Source organism: Sus scrofa, chromosome 13 (genome assembly GCF_054392235.1).
Source record: "Sus scrofa isolate SSC_HxYL_T2T_F1_AM1 chromosome 13, Sscrofa_HxYL_maternal_Yorkshire_Landrace_v2.0, whole genome shotgun sequence".
NCBI lineage: Eukaryota > Metazoa > Chordata > Mammalia > Artiodactyla > Suidae > Sus > Sus scrofa.
The window spans coordinates 23,978,897-24,002,263 of NC_139395.1; the positions used below are offsets into that span (position 1 = coordinate 23,978,897).

Here is a 23,367-nt window from a genome sequence, read left to right on the forward strand (position 1 = left end):
CGGAGCTATATATATGGAGGGCCAACTAAACAGTTATATGCAGATTTCCTACTTCTTGGAGGGTGGGCTCCCTTAACCCCTAATTTGTTCAAGGGTCAACTGAATAGTGAACTATACACAGGTAAGTTGTCTGTAAGATGAATATCATAATATTCACCTCATAGGGTAGTTCTGAGGATTCAAAAAGACTGACACAAAAGTAAATATTATCAAAGTATTTGAGGTTTTTGTCTTCCTGACTACAATAGGTAGAAATGAAATTTTTCAAGATAAAAATAACAAAGTAAAAAAAAAAAGTATGTAATAAGTTTAGGATAAGAAGTTTTTTGTTTTTGTTTTTTCGTTTTTAATTTTAGGGCCGCACCCACAGCCCATGGAAATTCCAGGGCCAGGGATTGAATCCAAGCTGTAGCTGAGATCTACGCCTCAGCTGCAGCAGTGCTGGATCCTTTAACCCATTGCACCTGACCAGGGATCAAACCTGTGCCTCCACAGCATCCTGACCGGTGCAGTCAGATTTTTAACCTACTGTGCCACAGTGGGAATTTCCAAGAATAAGAAGTTATTTTATCTGAGAAAATTTAATGCAGGAGAAGGAATTTAGTGAAGTCTTTAAGAATGGGCTGGACTTTGAAAGGCAGAAAGAATGGTGAGGATAAGAATACACTCCAAGAAGAGCAAAGAGAGTAAACAAATATGTAGGGCATGAAGGCTTAGAACATTTGAGGACCAGAAAATGGACTAATTTGTCAAGAACATAGGGGAAAGGTGAGGGGCTTTGCTAATAATTTCCAATTTCTGGTTAATTATTATGATTCTATTTAGAAGAAAATGAACAGTGAGATTTGTCAGTCAATTAGGAGTATAAACAAAGTTGTGTTTTAGGAAAAACAACAAAGTGTGCACAATTGAAACTGAAAGACACTGAAGCAAAAAAAAAAAAATTGTTTCTTGTTCCTGCCTCATGCTAACCTGGAGGATGTTTTTCTCTCTAAGGCAGCATTTCTCAGAGTGTTGTCACCAGACCAGCAGGACCTGCATCACCTGGGGACTTATTGGAAATGCAGATTCTCTGACTTCACCCCCGACCTCCTGAAATTCTAGGTGGGGGTTCCAGCAGTCTTTGCTTTAACAAGCCCCCCAGGTGATGCTGACATAGGCTTAAATTTGAGAATCACTGCTCCAAGTATTTCTATAACACATTTTTCTCCTGAAGCAAATGTCCTCTAGAATATCCTGAAGCAATCCTCATCTCCAGCTCCCCAGAGAATGTGATTGCTGTCTCCTAATATTGTTCCAGACTGTCTCTGACCAAATGACTCAGCACTGAACTCTGCTATGCTGACATATGGACCAGACTGTTTTTAAAGAGTTTTTTTCAGAATAAATCTTTAATACAAATTTCCTTCCATCTGATTAAGATGTAGACAACTTCAGCACCCAAGTGTCTATCTCAGTAAAAGTGGGGGACCAGAAAAAAAAAATATCCTCAGAAAAAAAAACCTTGCAGTGTATCAGAAAGGAGTCATTGATTTAGTGTATTTTTTCATGATGAGAAACAAATAACAGATCAATAAAAAGTCCTTTCCCATTACTCATAAAACTCTGGAATGGCTAATAAAAAATATATATAAAACTCCAGCAAAAAAAAAAAAATGGCTCAAAGTAATTAGAGCTTGGATATTGAGGAAACCATAGCCAATAGAAAATACTTTTGAATATATGCGAAATAAGAACGACATATACATATACACATACATACAGAAGGTACTTGTAGGTGTCTGGGGAATCCTGGATCTTTTAAAACCAATAGATGGGAAGTTGAAAGAAAGAGACTGACAAGGAAGAAAACGTGATGTTGGGGGAGGTCATGGAGAGGATGTGACCTCTGGTCGATCTAGGAGCAGGACCCTGACAATCAGAGTCTCCTCACCTCCTCCCCTATCCATGAAATGTACACCTTGCCCAACCTTCCCACAGTGGGAGCTGTTTGCAAGACGAAGCCTTGAGAGAGCGGTGTGCTGTTGAGACGATCTGCGTTGAATATGTGACTGAACCCAGCTAAGGTCTCTGTATAAACATTTAAGATTCTGGGGGGTGGATGCAGAGATCTGTTCATCTTGTGGTGTCTAAGACAAGTCTCATATGTAAGTTCCCTTGCTTATTCCACCTGCCAAATGACTATGTGGAGGGGTCTGCCTCTGCCTTCCATCTCTCCCTGCCCTCGGTGTTTGGCGGCCAGTTTCAGATTTCACCTGGGGAGCACCTGAGTTTGTAAACCAACCCATTAGCTCTACTGCATCCAATCTGGGCGGGGGGTGATGCCTAGAACCCCCAAGGCAACCTCAGGAAGTGGTGGCTGCAATACACTCAGCACATTTTCCAAGCATGAAAAATCACATGCAAGCACAACGTGCTGTAAATATAACCCATTCACGCTTCAAAACACTTTTATTTTGCTATCCAATACGATCTCTCCCCAACTAATGTATTGATTGCTATGTTATACAAGTTTGTGGAGACTGAAGTTTGTCTTAAACACATAAGCATAAATTATGTATATTTCAGCTTGCTCATCCAGCTTTTCTCCCAGGGAGGTTTTTGGAAATTTCCATTTGGGGTTTTTTGAGAACAGTGCTATCCTGAGTGTCTAAAAGGGTGAATATGGTAACCCATAAATCCCACCTCATCTCAAACTCTGTTTCCTTCAGCAACATCTCCTCCGATTGGCTCCCCTTGGGCTGACAGAAGTATCCTCATTCTGTCAGACTTAGAATCTCAAAGCCATTTTTAGTCACTTCCTGTCTTTCACCTTAACCTGCAGCCAAGTGGATTTTCCCTTCACAGTAGCTCTCAGATTCTTTTCTACTTCTCTCTGAGGGCAAAGCTGGAGTAACAGCACCCTGATTCGTCTCTTATTTGGATTAACTGCCTGGATTCATTTATAAATCTTTACTAACTGAAGTCCCAGGCTGAAATCTTGCTCTTCTTCTAACAGAGGTAGATCAGAGTCAGTTAAATCTGCCCATATCGTGCCTCTCATCATGTTCCTCCCAGCCCTCCAGGTCACACGCCTCACCACTGCCTCTACCATAGAGCTCAAACCACAGCTCGGCATCTGAAGCTCCCGTATCCTCACCCCAACCTGCCATACCTATTGGTCCAGTCATGACGTTTCTACGGGCAAACGGTCCCCTTGCTGGGACTCAAGTGTGCCTCCAGAAGCTGCCCCTGTTACCTAGGAAGTTTAGTCCTCTTTCTCCACCTACTGAAAGTCAACCCATCTTTCATAACTAGGCTAAAAACAGCAGGCAAACAGGAAGAAAGTAAAGGAAGGAAGAAAGGAAGGAAAGAAAGAAAGAAAGAGAAAGGAAGGAAGGAAGGAAGGAAGAAAAGGGAGGAGGGGGACAAAGTAGAGAGGAAGAAGAAGAAACAAGGAAGGAAAATATGAAGGAAAGAAAAGCAACATGGAGGAAAACAAAGGCAGAAAATCAACACCTGGCCCCCAGAAGGCAGGTGTCATCACCCTTACCTCTCATGCGAGGAAACTAAACATCAGAGAAGCAAATGAATTACCTAACTCATAGTTAAAAATCAGCAGAGCAAGGACTCAAACCAGGTCTTTTCCCTGGTACAGTGTTTTCAAACTTTAGTGGAAAAGGGATGGGAAAAACACAGACTACTGGGCCTCAATCCTAGAGTTTCTGAAAAAGTGGGTCTGGGGTGGGGCCTGAAAATTAGGATTTAGCATTAGCATTTCTAACTAATTCCCAGGTGCTGCTGCTGCTGGTTCCAGGAATCACAATTTGAAAACCACTGATCAAGCAAGTCCCCTCACTACTGTCACTGTTCATTGGCACATAGTAGTTGCTCCATGACTATCTGTTGAATAGATGAATATCTATGAAAACCACAGTTTCTGTTATATTTTGAAGCCTTTCCTACTCACCATCACCAGTGGTGCCAGCCCCTTCCCTGAAACCCTCCAACACACATTGTCAACATCACTCAGTCTCCTCTTACCACTCCTGTGACAAGTTCCCCAAAAGCACACCTGGAAGGGAGGACTTGTGGGCATGTGGTCCATTAAGGCAGTTCTCCAGGAGAAACCGGTAATGGAGTAGGATAAGCAAGAAAGAGGAGGAAGCCATGGAAATGTGTGATGTCAGGTGACATGCCCTGGAGGGTGGCTTCAGCCTCATCCTGCAGCACAGCTCTGGACAGGAGGCTGGGCTTTCCTGTTCCTGGCTTCCTAGAGGGATGTACATTTTTCAAACACTGCCATCTCTCTGCATGGGTGGGCAAAGTGATTCCAGTAGCCCAAGAAGAGTCCTCCAAAAAGGAGCCACAGATGCTGGCTGGAAATAAAAAAAGAGAAATCCAAGAGAATAGGGGTGAAACAACAACATAGCACCAATATATACACTGACATGAACTGGTGATTTCTTTCTGTGGGTCTATTTTAACCCTCAGATTAAATTTCAAACTCTTGGAGACTAAAGGCTATGCTGTATTTTTTTTTTTTTTTTAGGTTGAACCATATGAAATTGCCAATATTTAGCCATTTTGTGAAATAAAATTGTTAATTACATATTGCTCAACTTAATATATAGATATTAACCAACTGTCATCTGATCAATGGGACTAATAGTTTATCAATAGTCTCAGTCCTATAAGAGGCCCCCATCTCTGAAAGCTCTCAGCTAGCCAAAGGCTACTTTTTAGAGTGCCTGAAATTACTGCTCCTATGAGTTGTGTGTAATATTTATTAGGATTCAGTCAATTTTGTTATACCTAATATCAATTAACTCTTTTTTCCTTTTTTTTCAAATTTATATATATTTATTGCTCATACTATATTGAGTATAGTCTTTTTTATTATAGTTGATTTACAGTGTTCTGTCAATTTCCGCTGTACAGCAAAGTGACCCAGTTATACATTTATATACATGATTTTTTTCACATTATCTTCTATCCTGTTCCATCACAAATGATTAGATATAGCTCCCTGTGCTCCTTGTGGCTCAATTGACTCTTGAACAACACAGGTTTGAAAAGTGAGGGTCCATTTATATAAGCATTTTTTTCCATAGTAAATATCCCAGTACAACATGATCCAGCAGTTAGTTGAATCTGTAGATATGGCGCCACAGATACAGAGGAACCAGGGATGCGGAGAAACCAGGGATGTATAATTTGACTTTGTGGAGGGTCACAGTCCCTAATCCCTGCATTGTTTAAGGGTCAGCTTTTGTAGTTGTTTAAATTTTTAATTTTGAAATTGCACAAACTAATGAAATAGTGTGAAAAAGTCATGTTGCCTCTATGAAAATTAAATTTAATTCTTTGCAAATTTCAAAAAAGATGTCAAAAAAAAAAAAAAACCCAAAAAACTGCTCTTGATTTAGGTGTTAGTGAGACTGTTGTAAAAGACTGGAAAAATGATAACAATCTAGAAGGACTGCTGCCATGGGATATCTTAATACATGTCTAATGTCTCCTTGCTAGTTAAAGAAATTCAAACTAATAATTGTGGAGTTTTAATTAAGATGTTTTGGGGCTGGAAATAATAGAAATTTGACTTGAAAGGCCAAAGAATAATGGAATTATTATTCCAGTTAATCACAAGTCTGAGGTAGAAAAGTCTCAGAGGTGTTTCATACAGCAACTTCATCGAGACATCCTATTTCATTTCCACCTTTCTGTCCAACCATTTACATACTCTATTGACAAAATTCCTCCTGGGAATCAAGATGGCAGCTCCAGGCACCTCATTCTCATAAGTCAATCAATAGTCAATGGGTCACTCTGGATCACTAATGCAAAGACATCTGGAGTTCCCCATCCTTTCAGAGCAAAGACATCTGGAAGTTCCCTGTCATAGTGCAGTGGAAACAAATCCAACTAGGAACCATGAGGTTTAGGGTTCAATTCCTGGCCTTGCTGAGTGGATTGGGGATCTGGTGTTGCTGTGAGCTGTGGTGTAGGTAGCAGATGTGGCTCAGATCTGATGTGGCTGTGGCTGTGGTGTAGGCTGGCAGCGGGAGCTCCAATTGGACCCCTAGCCTGGGAACCTCCATATGCCACGGGTGTGGGCCTAAAAATGAAAAAAAAAAAAAAGCAAAGACATCTTTCAAAGAAGACTTCTAGGTTTCTATTGTGTCTCATAAGCCAGAAACAGGTTATATACTTAACATCGTTTGCAGAAAAGGAAGAGAATCATTCAATCCACCCAAAGGAAAGGACACTGGGGAAAAAAAGGCTATTAGGCAGGAAATCAATACTGTGTGTTTCAGGTAGATTATGTATCAGGGGTTACACAGTACAGGTGACCATGAGCACCCGCACTGAAAGGAAAAGCGTTGCCCTACATAAAATAGTTGATGAATGCATGTCCATTCATGTATATTAAGTTAAATCTAAAAATGTTTAAGTTATATATGCCCTATTTTAATGAACTTTGATTGACCTACTGATCCTGATCATACCAGATAAAACAGTTCCTAATATACTTAGTATACTTACTTGTATTTTTTTATCATAAGAAACACAGAGTTTCACACACAGCATGTAGTCAATAACAGCATTGGTGATTTTGCATATTTGGGATAATGGGAACTCAAATCAGTGCTGATTGATAAAACATGTGAATGTTTTATATGACTACTAAGTGGCTTGCCCCACCTAAGAAATCATTTCCAGTACCAAGAAAATATCTGTTCTACTTCATATGTTTAAAATTTTGTCCTTTGAGATGGCTATTCCTATTACTGATTTTGAAAGCTCATGGTGGCAAAAAAATAAAACAAAGTGCTATTTGCTTACCAAGCCATCTACTTTTCCTCCAGAGAACATGGAAAATCTATTTTTCCCAGCCTCCTGGCATCTAGAAGAAGTCTTACGATTATTTTGGGTCAAGGGAATATCAACAGAAAACACTGGCCCCAAGTCATAGCCTAAAAATCTAGGGTTTATATGCAAACACCTGCTCACTCCTTTCTTTTTCCTTTGTCTTTCTTTTCTTTTCTTTTTTTTTTTTTTTTTGGCTTTTTAGGGCCTCACCTGCAGCATATGGAGGTTCCCAGGCTAGGGGTCTAATTGCAGCTGTAGCCACTGGCCTACACCACAGCCACAGCAACACTCCGGGATCTGACCCACGTCGGCAAACTACACTATATCTCTGGGCAACGCCAGATCCTTAACCCACTGAGCAAGGCCAGTGTTCGAACCTGCAACCTCATCGCCCCTAGTCAGATTCATTTCCACTGCGCCATGAAGCTAACTCCTCCCTTTGACATTTGTAGGTTTGCAGCAGAGGAACAATGGAGGACTCCGAGGTCCAAGGGTCTGACAGAGTCACCACCCAAGTGCCAAGCATCCTACTGGAATGTGCTCTTTTATTAAGTTCATGAGATGGTGTGGCCATTACAGCAGTTAGTGCCTATGCAGGAATAGACTAAGAAAGCAGGAATGGCGGTAGCAATAATTGTAAAGTACAGGTAATACTGGGTTTCTCTCCACTCACTTTTCTGAACATGTGCCTCCCCCCTCCCACTTTTAATCTCTTACGTTGTGTGTGGCACTCCAAACACTTAAAAACATTTATGCTGCTATGCTGAGAAAAAAAAAAAAAAAATCCATCTGATATTTGCAATCACTCTAAATTGTAAAGAACTTAATTTGGTTGCACTCTTCCATGTGCATTTGCATTTTAAAAGGCCTACAGAAAGACCACAATGCTTGTACCTAGAGAATGAATCACTAATGGTTGAATTTAAATTATCAAAAAGAGAAAAAAATATTACTACACAAATTATTCCATATAGGCCTACTTCAATTAGAATGCCAGCCCTGAATAGAAATTGTCTACATTTTTTCTTTTTTTCCTAAAATAACACACTTTTAAGAAGGCAGTTGTTCTATTTACATCTCTTTTCTACAGGGTTCTACAGGTTCTAAGTAATCCACACTTATTTATAGTACACTAAAAATCTTTAAAACTGGAAAGTTTTATTGTATTTATTGTTATATTCTCATTAATTTTAAAATATCTAAAATAGAGATAATTAAGGAAAAACTTACTTACAATTTAATTGTGCAAATGAATAATATTCCCTAACTGTGTAATGAATTTAGAATTGCTTTACTTATATCAAAAATGTTTATATCAATGTTAGCTTTCTCTATTTTAGGTTGTAAGCAATTCTGGGGCAAGAACTGACACTTTTCTCTGTACTGGTTGTGTAGGTATCATGTATAAATTCCTATTAGGATAAATTTCTGCCCTTTGGAATAGATGGTAAATTTTACATATGTTGTGTGATTGAAATTCATACCCCACAATTAAGATGTGTAAAAACAGACACAAAAAAGTAGTTCATCTTTTTGTCTGAAATAAAACAAATTCTTTTTTTTTCTTTTTTTGCTTTTTAGGGCTGCACCTGTGGTATATGGAAGTTCCCAGGCTAGGGGTCAAATCAGAGCTGCAGCCACTGGTCTACACCACAGCCACCACAACACCAGATCTAAGCCACACCTGCAACCTATACCACAGCTCATGGCAACATCGGATCCTTAACTCACTGAGCGAGGCCAGGGATTGAATCTGCATCCTCATGGATACTAGTTGGGTTTGTAACTCGCTGAGCCACAACAGGAACTCCTGAATCCAACAAATTCTTGATGAGTCTCCACCCCTGCTTATAGAATGTGGGGGAAAGAAGGCAGAAGAGAAGACTTAAATTTGAAATTAAAGTTAACTCCATCTCTTCTAGTTTCAAATAATGTTTAAGTAAATAATCAGTCAAATCAAAGTTCAACTTTTCTTTAAGGTAGGTTTACCTCTCAAACTGCTTCCCTGATCCACAGTCCTCCCCAAATTGCATCTGGCTCCAGGGAAAAATTATAAAATTTTTATGCTACTCTGAAATTCCTGTTGTGGCGCAGTAGAAACGAATCCGACTAGGAATCATGAGGTTTCGGGTTCGATCCCTGGCCTTGATCAGTTGGTTAAGGATCCGGTGTTGCCCTGAGCTGTGGTGTAGTTCGAAGATGTGGCTCAGATCCCACATTGCTGTGGCTCTGGCATAGGTCAGCAGCAACAGCTCCGATTAGATCCCTAGCCTGGGAACTTCCATATGCCACGGGTACAGCCAGCCCTAAAGAGACAAAAAAAAAAAAAAAAAAAAAATTCCATGGCACTGTGGAAGATGAGTAGCTAGTGGGCTCTGATTTCTCCTACCCTGAAGTTGATGAAAAATGTCCTCCCTCTTCTGGAGGGAGGTAATCTCTTGCAAGTTTGGGGATGGGGAGGGTTTGGGATTTTGGTCTCCACTGGCCACCTTTGTGCAAATGGTACCCGAGGTCCTGAACATCTCCTGTCAGTTGAAAAATGACTTTTTAAAAGAAGTTCTTAAAGATCATTTTCAAACAGTCGGTTGTTATTCAGGCTCAATGTGAGGCAATTTATCACCTCAAAGTATTATAAATTAGTAAAGCTGATTATATTTATTTGTTTGTTTGTTTATTTATGGCTGCAGCCATGGCATGTGGAAGTTCCCAGGCAGCAGTGTATGACAGCAGTGACAACCCACAAGGCTTAACTTGCTGATTTTGTTTTTATACTGTCCTGAAAGAGGAAGAGAGGAAAACAGTAAATGTTAATTACAAATGTGTGTCTGATGTGTTGTGCATTGAATTAAGTGTTATAATTCCTAGATCTGATTTTTGTTCTTTGTTAATTCTTTGTTAAATGACCAACTGGAAATGAATTTATCTGTAAAACTGGTAATAATGTGTAATAATGTGTCTACTTCACATTATCTTAAGTATTGACTCTGCTAATATATTTGAAAACTCTTGGACATGGTAATATCTGATAAGGATTGAAAATGGTCTCTCTTTAACATTTGTGTGCCACCTCCTATCTAGACTTTGAACTTCTTGAGAGCAGTGGCAGTACCTCAACCTTCCTGAATTGACACAATGCTCTGCACATAAATTTTTTTTTTTTTTTTACTAAAATCCCATTGATTTTAGTGACTGACTGATTCACTAAAGAGCAACTCGGGTAACTATGCTAGCTAGAATGAAAGTGCAGACAGTCTGGTATAGGAACTCTCTAGAGAGGAAAAGAGTTTTAAAAGTCCTTTTATGAAAGTTGATGAAACACTTTAAGAGCAATTTAAAATCAAACAGTGATTTTTGCTTATGGAAATTAAGGAAGGTTATAAGCGGCAAAGAAAATAAAGATTAACAATGGTTTAAAGAAGGCGTTCTCAAAGGGCACTCCCACCACTGCCAAATCAGCATCATCTGAGAACTTGCTTGAGGTGCAAATTCTCAAGCCTTTCTCCAGACCTACAGAATTAGAAGTTCCAGCATTAGGGCCCAGAAATCTGTTTTAATAAGATTCTGATGCATGTGAAAGTTCTGGAATCACGGCTTCAATAATGTAAACAGTTATTATGTAATGCACAGAAAGACTGAGCTAATCGGTTTCAACACTAGTTCAGCTGCTTTACATGGTCAAAAAGTTTCAGACTCTTTTGGATTGTTCCAGTCCTGCGGCCTTAGTTTTCTGCGTTCTTGCCCTTAATCTCATCATCTTAAAGTGGCACGAGGGCTGCCGTAGGCCCAGTCATCATATTCTCACCCAAGTCAGGAAGAAAGGAAGGACGTAAAAGGAGAAGGAACAATGCCAGTTGCAAAGATCATTTTTACTTAGAAACTAAATATTTTCCTAGAAAGTCTCCAGATGAGTTCTCCTTATATCCCACTGGCTACTGTTAGCTGCTTTTCAAGCTTTATTTTGGAGTCAGGTAAGGGAGAAAGGAGTTAAGAATTAGTACTCAGCAAGCCAACAGAGCCCTCATAAAAATGGAGGATTATTACACAAAACCAACAATTTAAAAGATTTTTTCCTAGAAATGAGAAAACACATGGAAAATGAGGTATCTGTCTTTAAATCCTGTATTTGAAATACTGCCATGTGGAAGAAAACTGAAATGTTACATGAAGCTCCATGAAGCAGAAATAATTGGTGCAAGTTAAACATCACAGATGTTGGCTTGAAGAGAAAAGATTTTCTAATGATTAGCACCATTCCAAAGGAAATTGAGTGCTTATGGAATAGTGACTATTACCCTATAATTATTTTTCAAAAATACAGTGGTGATAATCCTGTAATGGTTCTCTTCCAAGTCTAAGGTTGCATGTTCTAATTGGCTAAAATTAAAGTATGTTATGGGTAATAATAATGACTACCACTTCATCCACATTTACTCTGTCCTTGGCATTGTATTAAGTACTTCACATGCATCACCTAATTTTATACCACAAGAACTCTATGAGATAACCACCAACGTAAAGAAGTACTGCACTTTGCTCAAAGTCATGGAGCTGAGGTATGAACACAGGTATTATGACCTCAGAAGTCATCCTCCTTATTCTTGCATCCATCTCTTGAATTTAAAGCAATTCCATGATTTTGAAAATTTAAGAAATGAAAATGCAAATTCTCCATTTTGCTGTAAGTACAGTTCTGTACTTTGCTCTCTTCTCATGACTCCTGGTCTTGAAGTTAAGACTTTGAACACTTCTTTCTGGCATGCTGACACTCCCATGAGTTCCTTTTCACAGCTCCCACATAGATCATCACTCTTTTAGAACCAGGCTCAAACAATTAGAGAATCTGTGCTGGTGGGTTAACTTGACACCTTCTCAGTGGTGTTCCTGGGCCAGGGATCAGATCCTGAGTCCAAAGTTGTGACCTACACTGCAACTGCAGCAATGCCGGATCTTTTAACCCACTGAGCCAGCAGGGGATCGAACAGAATCTGCATCCTGGCACTACAGAGAAACTGCCGATCCTGTTGTGCCACAGTGGGAACTCCAATTTGTTTATTCCTACTCCCAGTTTTCAAACAATCACAGTGGTTGATGTAAGGTAGATGGACTGAAAGTTTGTTGATTGAAGGATCACATTCACAAATCTTAATTGCAGCTCTTTTTTTGAAACAACGTATTGTCTCACACACATGAATCTTCCGATCATTTTTCATGGCTGTATGCTAGTCTAAAAATAATGCCAGATCATTCTGCACACAAGCTTGGACAACACAAAACAAAACTATTTGTTTTCAAACAAAAGAGCTACTTATGTACTATCAATGGAGAATAGGTTTACAACAAGAGTTACCATATTGGGACCATGTAAGCAAAACAGATCATGCAAGGATGTATACCTGGAAACTGACGCCAACCTGAAGGCTGGACCCAACCTTCCAAAACCACATCCACGAATGTTAAAGAAACTTGATGTTCAGAAACCAAGAAGTGAGCCTAGTGTTACTCATTTTTAAATGAAGGGTAAGTATTAAAATGAAGGCAGTGGAGGACAGAACCCCTAAGCTTAACAGAGAGATGGACAAGAATAAAGACTGACAGTCCCAAAATATAAGAGGTCAACTAAATGCCTCACACAGGAGCCATGGCAATAGCACCCCAACCACAATCCCTTGAGCTCATTGGTATCTGGTTCTAATGAAGTCCCTCTAACACTGATACTACTGATATCCCCATTACGGCCATACATTTATTTCACAATTAAATTAAAATATTTCTGAAAATAAACATGCTGAAAGAAGAAACAGACTTTTACAAGAGGAGGCTTATCCTTACGATTTATAGCAACAATTGTAGATGTCAAATTATAGATGTCATGTCCCTAAAAAATCATGGATAGTGTTATTTGGAAAAATTATGGATAGCGTTATTTAGAAATTTTATGTGACTGCATAAAAATATAGTTGGATCATTCTGCCTCTTGGCATCAGACAAACAAAAAACAAACTAGATCTGTAGGTTACTTCTGCAACATTTCAATCAAACACAATTTTTAAAAAGCTTTGCCAGCTGATGATATGGTTTCAAAGTCAGCGCTTAAATGCCATCTAAAATCAAGTGCCCTGAACTCTTTGGCAAGGACCATTTTCTATTTTCTGTGTACGATACCAACAAGGTAGATGAAGGCATGCGAAGTCCTAAGAACCTTCAGGTTGACAGCTGAGAAATTACAGCAGACCCATCATTTTGATGTACAGCAATCAGAAATAAGGCGTTTCACATAAAATAAAACTCTGCCATCAATTATGCATACAAGACAAGTTGTAACTAGGGATTTCAGGTACAGAAACAACTATTTAGGCACATAAAAGTGGAAAGGTCTGCAGGTGATGAATCCATCTCAATAGCAACATCATTGACCTTAAAATTTTAAAGCTGGAAGCGAACTTTTGAAGCTCAAAACTCTTCATTCACCAATTGGGGAAAACTGTTTTTCCAAAGAAGTCAGGTGAATGATTTCTAGTTAGCCAGCTAAAAAGAGATCCAGCTCAATTTCCCTATGTTCTTTTTATCCATTAGGGAGATTTCCATCCACCCCCATGACAAAATGGGAAAGGAGGCAGGTAGGAGAGGATATTTTTTCCTTTCCTTTTTCTGCTTTTTAGGGTCACACCCGAGGCATATGGAAGTTCTCAGACTAGGGGTCGAATCAGAGCTACAGCTGCCAGCCTATACCACAGCCACAGCAACTCAGGATCCTTAACCTACTGAGCTTGGCCAGGGATTGAACCCAGATCTTTATGGATACTAGCAAAGTTAATACCAATAAGCCACAATGGGAACTCCTTTTTTTTTTTTTTAAGAAGCTTATACTTTAATTGGGAAAATTATGACTCAGTCAGAGCAAAACATTCTTTTCTTATAAATGCTGCCCTCTCTGTTAGTATGGAACGCGCTAAAGATATCAAGTCTCCTATCACTCCTGGTTCTCTGTGACACTAATCCTATAGAAACTCCTGCTTTAAGCCCTATTTATTTATTTTTCTGGCTGCACCTGAAGCATGTGGAAGTTCCAGGGCTAGGGATTGAACCTGACCTGCAGCTGTGACCTGCAGCAATACCAGATCCTTAACCCACTGAGCCACAAGGGAATTTCACACTGTCTTTATTTTTTAGCTCACTTTTATTATGATATATTATAAGAAATACAAAAGAACAAGGAGTAATTAGTTTTACAGCAAACATCTATGTTCCTACCATCCATCTTTCAGAAATATAAAAGTGCCTCCTATGTTCCTTCCCACAGGGTTTGGCTATAACTTTTTGTTATTTTTATGTATACTTATACCCATACATACATATACACAGTATATTATTACATTTTATATATCTTGAACTTTATAAATGATAACAAATATGATACATACTTTGATAATTAGTATATTTATCCAAACTTTATATTTTCAAGGTTCAACCAGGATTGCAGGTGGACTCCAGCTCATTTTCCTTGTATGCATAATCACATGTTATGCATATAGCACATGTTCAAATAAAAATAGAGGAGTTCCTGTTGTGGCTCAGTGGGTTAAGAACCTGACTAGTATCCAGAGGATGTAGGTTTGATCCCTGCCCTTGCTCAGTGGGTTAAAGGCATTGCCGCAAGCTGTGGTGGTATAGGTTGCATATACAGCTTAGATCCCAAGTTGCTGTGGCTGTGGTGTAAGCTGGCAGGTGTAGCTCCAATTTGACCCCTAGCCTGCGAACTTCCATATGCCTTGGGTGGGGCTCTAAAAAAGAAAACAAAACAAAATAAGAAATAGGCTTTATGTAGCCTGGGATTGTTTTATTGTTTTTCTGCTTTTAATTTTATTATAACAAACAACAGTCACTATTTCACAGATCTATTGTTCCACATATACAGGAATATCTTTTGGCATGTGCAAGATAATACCACAATCCTTCTTTCCTAAATTGTTATGTCCATGTACACTCCTAGAATCAGTAATTAAGAGTTTCTATTTCTCAACATCCTCACTGCTCTTGGTATCATCTGACTTTTAAAATTTTTTCAATCCAGTGAGTGTGAATTATTTCACAATGTGGCTTTAATTTGCATTTCCCTGTTTACTGATATTGAGCATCTTTTTATATGTTTATTAGGCATTCAGATTTTCTCTTCTGTGAAATGCAAGTTTCATGCCTTTTGCTGATTTTTCTATTTAGCTCTTTTTCATTTTTTTTTTATTGATTTGTAGCAATGTTATTCTCAAAATTAATGACTCATTGGTTGCATGTATTGGAAATATCTTCTCTCAGATTGTAACTTGCCTTTGCAGTTGTTTTTTTTTTTTAACGCTGTATTTGAAGAACTGGAATGTTCAAATTTAATACAATTATATTTATCATATTTTCATTTATGGTTATTGGCTTTTGTGTCTTATTTGTGAACTCTTTCCCCATGGTGCGGTCCTGAGGAACATGGCCCATCCATTCCTCCAGACCCTAATATAATTCTAGCCCTTACAAAGCCCTGCCAAATGCAACAGCATTTCAGATGACCTCTGTGGCTCCACTCTTCTCTCTTCCTAAATCTATATTCCAAATTGTAGCCAACTGAGTATCCAACATGATGCAATCCTACAGTGAAATCCTTGCCACTGTCAACTGAAAAAAAAAGATGCACAACCTAAAAGTTGAGAATTATGTTTTATTTGGCAGACAAAACTGAGGTCTTAAGCCAGAGACACAGCCTCTCAGATAGCTTTGAGGGATGCTCCAAAGAGGGAAGGGAGGAGCCAGGACATATAGGAGTTTTGCAACAAAGACCAGTAGTGGGAACATCAGAAGATTACTGTTCATTAAAGAAAACCAGACAGCTCAAGTTAAGGCATTTAGTGTTTTTCTCTGACGGGAAGATGCAGGAGGCTGGGCTTATTGAAATCATTCATTTGATGTATACCTTAGCTCTCTGGGGCCAGTATTCTGCGCTCTCTCATCCTGAGTCTCCTCAGGGTGCGCTGTTGGGGGTGGGGCTGCAACCGTTGACTGCTAGGTGGCAGGCACCCGATTTCCATTAGGGCTCACCATGGTGGGGGAGCATCTGATGGCATAGTAATAACTTGCCTAGATTTCATGCTGACCACCTTGTGAGGGCTCTAACATCCTGTGTGTACTGATACTGCAGGCAGCACTCTTAGTCCATAGTCACCTCACTCTCCCTTGTTTGGCTTTTGGCTCCTCCATTATCAAACCTCACTTGCTTCTTCTTTTTTAAAAAGTCATTCCATGGCTTCTCATCCTGGAAAATGTCACCACCACAACCACTGCCCACCTTTCTTTTTTTCATCTTGGGAAAACAATTTGCTCTTCACAACTCTGCTCACTCCGCTGTGACTCCATCTCTATACGGTCGTCAGATAGAACCAATCAGTCCCTTTTTGTTAAGAACACACAAGAGCCACTGCTTTACACAGTACAGGGAGGATGGAGAGTAATGCACAACACCAGCACACTGATGACAGAGCTAGGTTTTCATCAGTTCAAATCCCAGCTCTTCTGCCCTGGGCAAGTCACGCAACCTCCCTGACCTTCAGCTAAATTGTAGCAAAATGCAGAAAATAAAGGTACCTATCTGTAGGGGATAGCTGTCAGCATTTAAGGCGCTAATTCATTTAACATTCAATAAATGGCGCCTATTAGTATCACTTCACATTGTCCCCCACTTTGGGCTTCGATGCCCCCAACGATTCTGCAGATTTGACTATGTGCCCATGGGCTCCTGGAGGACAAGGCCCACAGTCTTTTTTTTTTTTTTTTCTTTCTTCTAATTTTTTGAAATAGTTGACATAATGTTGTGTTAGTTTCAGGTATACAGCAAAGTAAATCAGTTATACATATAAATATACCCATATAGGTCATTACACAATGCTGAATAGATTGCCCTGTGCTATAGTAGGTCCTTCTAACTTATCTACTTTATATATAGTATGAAATAATGCCATTTGCAGCAACATGGATAGACCTAGAGATGATCATACTAAGTGAAGTCAGACAGAGAAAGACAAATACCATATGAGATCACTCACATGTGGAATCTAATAAAAAAGAATGATACGAAAGAACTTATTCACAAAACAGAAACAGACTTAAAGATTTCGAAACCAAACTTGTAGTTACTAGAGAGGAAAGGTCATTGGGAGGAATAAGTTAGGAGGTTGGGATTAACATATACACAGCCTTTTGTTGTTGCTTGTTTAGCAGTCCTTAACTGAGCATTTTAACTAGCACCGAATAAATGTTGTGTAAGTAAGTGTTAAAAGTTACAAATCTGTTCCAGCCCTGGAGTGATGGGGGAGGAGGCAGGAAGGTTGGAGGTCAGGAAGCCTGCTCTTCCCCCCTCACTTTCCACTTGACACAATCCTTTCAGGAAGTTGAAATGATTTTCCTATGTTTACATATTCAGTCTCTCAGCTCCACAAAATATATAAATGGCAAAAAATCAAACAATATACCCCATTTACCTCTCAGTTACTTCTTGGGGGTGGTGGACAAGCAGGAGATTCATTGCATCTGTGAAACCTTCACTCAACACAGGAACCACACAGGAACAGCAATTACAAAATGCAGAAACCAAGGGAGGATTTTTTTCACTTAAATTGTCAGCAGGGGTTGAGGAACTCAGCAGGAGCTCGCATCCCTGGTTGATGCTCCAGTGCAAAGGGGGAGACTTTCAAGACAAGAAAGTGATGCGCTGGGCAGAGGTTGTATGAAGAAAGTCACCTGAAGAGCAAGGCGGTGCAAGAGTTGCCCAGATGACCAGTCTCTAGAAGTGTCTCTCCAGACCAGCATGCTGAATAGCAAACTTCTTTTAGTGCAACACCCCAGACTGTGTAATGCTTTACAAGTCCTTCTTAGAATTGAGAGGAACTAGAAAATGCAAAGTGTATATGCATAAGATTAGGGATGACCATTGCTATGAATCAAAAATCTATATCCTTAAAATAGATAGTATGTAATTTCTAAAGAGTTGGAAGCAACAAATTACAACGGAGATATTGATTAAGTTGCCAAGACACCAAAAGTGTCTTCAACATGGGGAAAGAAATTATCCAAGTTAGAGTTAACATATCCAGCCATTGCTAGTTCTAAAAGAGAGTCTTGTCATGGCCAAAGCTAAGAGGGGTCTCAGAGCTTTAGTTACTCTGCGGACCATGGGGCTTCTTTTTCTTTCCAACATTCTGTTAAGTCAGGGGCTGCAAGTGCCAAGACAAATCATTAAATTATCTCACTATTAACAAGAAAAAGCAGAATGTTGTGCTACTATAAATTTTGCTAAAAGAGATTGGGAGTTCCTGCTATGGTGCAATGGGATCTGCAGCATCTCTGTAGCAGAAGGATGCAGTTCTAGCCCTGGTCCAGCACAGTGAGTTCAAGGATCCAGCATTGCTGCAGCTGTGGGGTAGTTCACAGCTGTGGCTCAGATTCAACCCCTTGCCTGAGAACTCCACATGCCACGGGGTGGCCAAAAAAGGAAGGAAGGAAAGAAGGAAGAAAGGAAGGAAGAAAAGAAGAGGGGAGGGAGGAAGGAAGGAAGAAAGAAGGAAGAAAGAGAAGAGGGAAAGAAGGGAGAAAGGAAGAAAAGAAAGAGAGAAAGGGAAAGGAAAGAAGCAAGGAAGGAAGGAAGAGGAAAGAAAGAAAAGAAAGAAAGAAAAAGTTAAGATACTGTACATGAAAAATACCCGTATTCCTTCCCTTAAAGTTTTTGCATATATTTTGTAGAACTGATGTTGATCAAATTCACTACAATTAGATAGAAGATGAAATCTCCAAGCCAACATAGGACTTATACCAATATTACTGACCAGCAAGTTTCCCAGCATCAGTAAACTTCTATGGAAAATTAATTTCATGCTTGTCTGCTCTGGTAAAACCCCTTACTGAGTTGTTATAAAAAGAGAAAATTGAGATCGGCTGCGGGAATACCAAAAAGGTTTGATGCAGCTAAAAAGAATTGTCAAGTTTACATGTTTTATTACCTCAGGGCCCATACCCACCTAGAACTTTTAGTAAGGCTGCCTTTCTGTTATTAGAGCTCAAAACTATTGCCCACATGTGTCCTCACACTCTAGAAAGATGAATGTATCCCAGAGTAAGAAGCAGTAGTAGTAATAATAATTATAATAATAAAAGTGATTAACCCATTTAAAGAACAGATAGATAAACTTTCTGAGTGAAAAACCAGCCAATCATTGGCAAATCTGTGTAATGTTTACTGTATACAGTTCGTACTTTACTCTGATATTTGTGTTTGCTCTAATTTGTTTCACAAGACAAAGTCTAGGTTGCATTCATCTCTGTCAAGGAGCTATGTAACTTTTCAAATTCCATACAAAAAAATATTAGCAGGAACTAAGCATATTATTTTGTTTATCTTGGGAAGCAATTTGTTTCAAGGTGAAATTTCAAAAGATTCACCTTCCAAGGGATTTCTCATTTTTCGGTTATTATGCATTTGAAAACAGCTTGGGCATGACACACCACACCTTCTGCTCCTCTAAATAAGACTGAGGAACAGATGGCTACTGACCTTTATCTCCAATCACGTTCTGCCTGCCTGCATATTATCTTATTTGTAAAAATTAATCTTCTTATCTTCCAATATTTCTCAGATTGGAACAGCTGATTCAAGAGCCTACCAATAGTCAACCTAAGTATTGAAAGCGTGACACACACACGCATATATTCCCTTGGATTCCTCTTTAGGAAATAAACTTTTGGTATTTTTAACCATCAAAAACCCCAGTTGGAGATATAAGCCTATTTGCAAAACCACTGTGTTCACCCTAAAATGTTTGGGCACATGTATCAGATAAATAAGCAAATTATTCAGATATCAACATTGAAGAACCAATTTTCAATGGTCTAGGACACATGGAAAAATTTCCTGATGGGGAAAAAAGTACTATCTTTATTCTAAAGCATGTAATTTTTACCTAGAAAAGGAAGGCACTACATTTACATGAATGTCCTTTGTGATATTATTTCTTTAGCAATTAAGAATATATTTTAGGGAAATAACGTTGATGTACTTCACAGGAGATATTTCTAAAAACTTGAAGTTTATGTCTGCATGCCCAAGACATACATAGACCAAGGGCAGAGGTAAGGCAATGATAACTACATGCTTACTCAACAGGTTACAAATTCTTTTACTTATATATTCTCATTTAATTTAACTTCTTAAGTGGTTGATATTATATTCTAGTAGGTAGAAATTTATAAAACAAATATATATTCAAAAATTTGCAGCAATAATCTATATACTTCAGAAGACATTTTATGAGAACTGAAATATCCAAGATTACCCAAAATTATACTTTTGTCTATGAAGACACAAGCATCATGCAGCATCTTCAGAGACAGCACAAATTAATAGTAGAATATTTGAAGAAAATGACTGTTTTGGAGTTGTGTAATTATTGAACAAATTTTATCAAGTAAGTATTGTGGTCAGAAAATAATCTCTCCCAAATTAACAGTGACTATCATATAAATGGCCACTGGGAAAGGACTTATATTTTTGTTCTCTCTATGCTAGTATATATCTTATAAAACAATTAAGTCAGGCATTTTTTAAAAATCTAAGAGACTAACCTTTTTGAAAACAAAAGCCTTAATTTTTACCTATGCAATTTTTTTGCATCATTGTTTATGCTTTTGGGGGTTTTTATGTTTGTTTGTTTTTGCTTTTTAGGGCCACATCAACGACATATGGAGGTTCCCAGGCTAGGGGTCAAATCAGAGCTACAGCTGCTGGCCTACACCACAGCCACAGCAAGGCTGGATCTGAGCCGTGTCTGCAACCTACACCACAGCTCACGGCAATGCCGGATTCTTAACCCACTGAGTGAAGCCAGGGATTGAACCTGAATCCTCAAGGATACTAGTCGGGTTCGTTACTACTGAGCCACTACAGGAACTCCTGTTTTTTTTGCTTTTTTTGTTTTAATGATGCTAAACTAACATCATTATCCTAATATTTTATACTTGAAAAGAAAGCAAATTTATAGGTTGAACTTTGCTGCAGTAGTTTAATCTCTCATCAGTGTGCCCACAGATTCAGTTCAGTATGACGATTTATGAATAATATAAAAATGCTACTCACTGTATGGGAGTCTGTTGGAAATTTTCCTTTTCATCCTAGAAGTAATTAGAATAGTGTAGATGATAAGGTCAGAGTCTAAAATTTGACCTATATGAGTTTTCCTGATAATAGACTACAAATATCCAAAATACTCTTTGAAAAAGAAAACTATAATTGTTCACCTATCTTGGCTTATTAATACTTTAAAGCAAAACTTGACAATTTAAGTTGCAATTAAAAAAAATAATGGCACTAGTATTTCCCTAAAGTATTACTGAAAAATGAACACTAGTTCATCATTAAAAGTGTACTATGGCATACTCAAGATAATTATTCTTAGGAATAAGTTTTGTTTAATTCCATTTTTAAAATATCTAAAAGGGATATGGGTCTTAAGAAATGACTCAACACATCTATTTAATACCAGATGCTTAATGACCTGAAATACAAAATGCATATAAATACTATATCATAACTTCTTACTTTATTTTAAAACTTTGAAATATAATTTGCATTAAACTTTTTAAAGGGATATATTTTATAAATGATAGTAACCAATAATACACTCAGTTGTTGATCTCCAGGGATCATAAGTGAAAGACATTATTGAGGATGCACAAAGACAGATAGTAATAAAAACAAGCATTGAAAAAAATCAATGAATTTTAGCCCTAGAGGTATAAGGCTTCTCAAATTTCTTCCATCAAAGAATTTCTAAAATTTGACAGGTGCTTCAGTATATCTGAGGAATGAATTCAAAGGAGCTAAGGCATTAATTTCAAATTTCTTTCAAGTTGCATATTTTTTTAAAATCTCATATTTATCTTCTTTTTTTTTGTCTTTTTGCCATTTCTTGGGCCGCTCCCATGGCATATGGAGGTTCCCAGGCTAGGGGCCTAATCGGAGCTGTAGCTGCCAGCCTATGCCAGGGCCACAGCAACGCGGGATCCGAGCCGTGTCTGCAACCTACACCACAGCTCAGGTCAAGGCCGGATCCTTAACCCACTGAGAAAGGGCGGGGATCGAACCCGCAACCTCATGGTTCCTAGTCGGATTCCTTAACCACTGCGCCACGACGGGAACTCCATATTTATCCTACTATTATTACTCAAATATGTATGAAGTGTCTTCCTCAAAATCTTTGCATAAAAATGTGCTCCAGAAGGTGTGCCCATATTAACACTGTAGATTTGTTTAAACTTGTAGTCACAGGACCCCAAAGTCCTGACATATGAATATCCCTGAATAGATTTGGTCCAACCACCACCTAGACCCAGCCAGGTTAAGACGATTTTTTTTTTTTTCTTTCTAGGGCCCCACCCAGGGCATATGGAGGTTCCCAGGCCAGGCTCAAATCAGAGCTGTAGCTGCCACCTATGCCACAGACACAGCAACTTGAGCCATCTGCAACCTAGATCACAGCTCCAAGCAATGCCAGATCCTTAACCCACTGAGCAAGGCCAGGGATTGAACCCGAGTCCTCATGGATACTAGTGGGGTTCATTAACCAATGAGCCATGACGAGAACTCCTTACCTTCCATCTTAAGCACTTTTGCTGTACCCTATTGACCTAACTCTATATCCTTCAAGCTCAGAAATCATCTCCCCTTAGGAATCCCTCCATTACCCTGGCTTTGTGCTTTTCTGTATCATGGCACTCATCTCACCTACAATTACTATCTGTCTGCTTATTTTGCCCAAATTGCCCAAATATTTATCGCCAATCCAAATTGCTTATTTGTTTACAATGTGTGTCCTATACCCATATTGGTAACTTCGTCATCGTTCCAATTTGTCTACTTGGATGTGCCTCTGCCATACACAAGCCTGAACTCCTCTTTTCCCCATGGATCTTCCCAGCAGCTGAACCAGCTCCTCCCCAGCTATTCTCTATTCTAATAAATGTCCCAGATGCTAAAGTGAGAAATCTGGAGGTCAGTCCTAAGCCCACGCATGGTGACCATGAAAACGCACTCACAGATCACCAACTACAGGGCTACAGGTGATACACTTTGAAATCCATCTCCATGTTTGTACTGAGCTCATGATTCTCAAGAGCCAAAGATGGAGTTTGTCGGGGTGCCAAAGTAGAACCATTCCTGGAGACAAGAACTTTTCAGATGGCCAGCTTTAGCTGGAGGACTCCCCAAAACTGCAGAAACTGTGCTAGACTGTACAATAATCTAAGCCACTTCCACCTAACTTCCTCTCTCCTTCACTGGGAATCAGACTTCCCTCATGATCTGCTGGCTCCCCCAGTCTTATCCAGCTCCATCTCTATTTTCTCTTACAGAAGTACTTCTTCCCATAAAATTCTTTCAGGTTCAATCCCATGCTTGCTACTACTGCTCCTTGGAAAATCTGGCTGAATCTACTA

The 23,367-nt window shown here is 39.0% G+C and overlaps 1 protein-coding gene across 1 annotated transcript in view; it reads right to left on the reverse strand.

Annotated features, from left to right (window-relative positions):
• Positions 1-322: 322 nt before the first annotated feature.
• The window catches only part of LOC102158325 (uncharacterized), a 503,690-nt gene continuing 480,645 nt past the window's right edge, over positions 323-23,367 (reverse strand). The window contains exon 5 of the transcript XR_014822505.1: positions 323-4,358. The gene's annotated coding sequence lies outside the window, so the exon portion shown is untranslated. The remainder of the gene's footprint in view (positions 4,359-23,367) is intronic.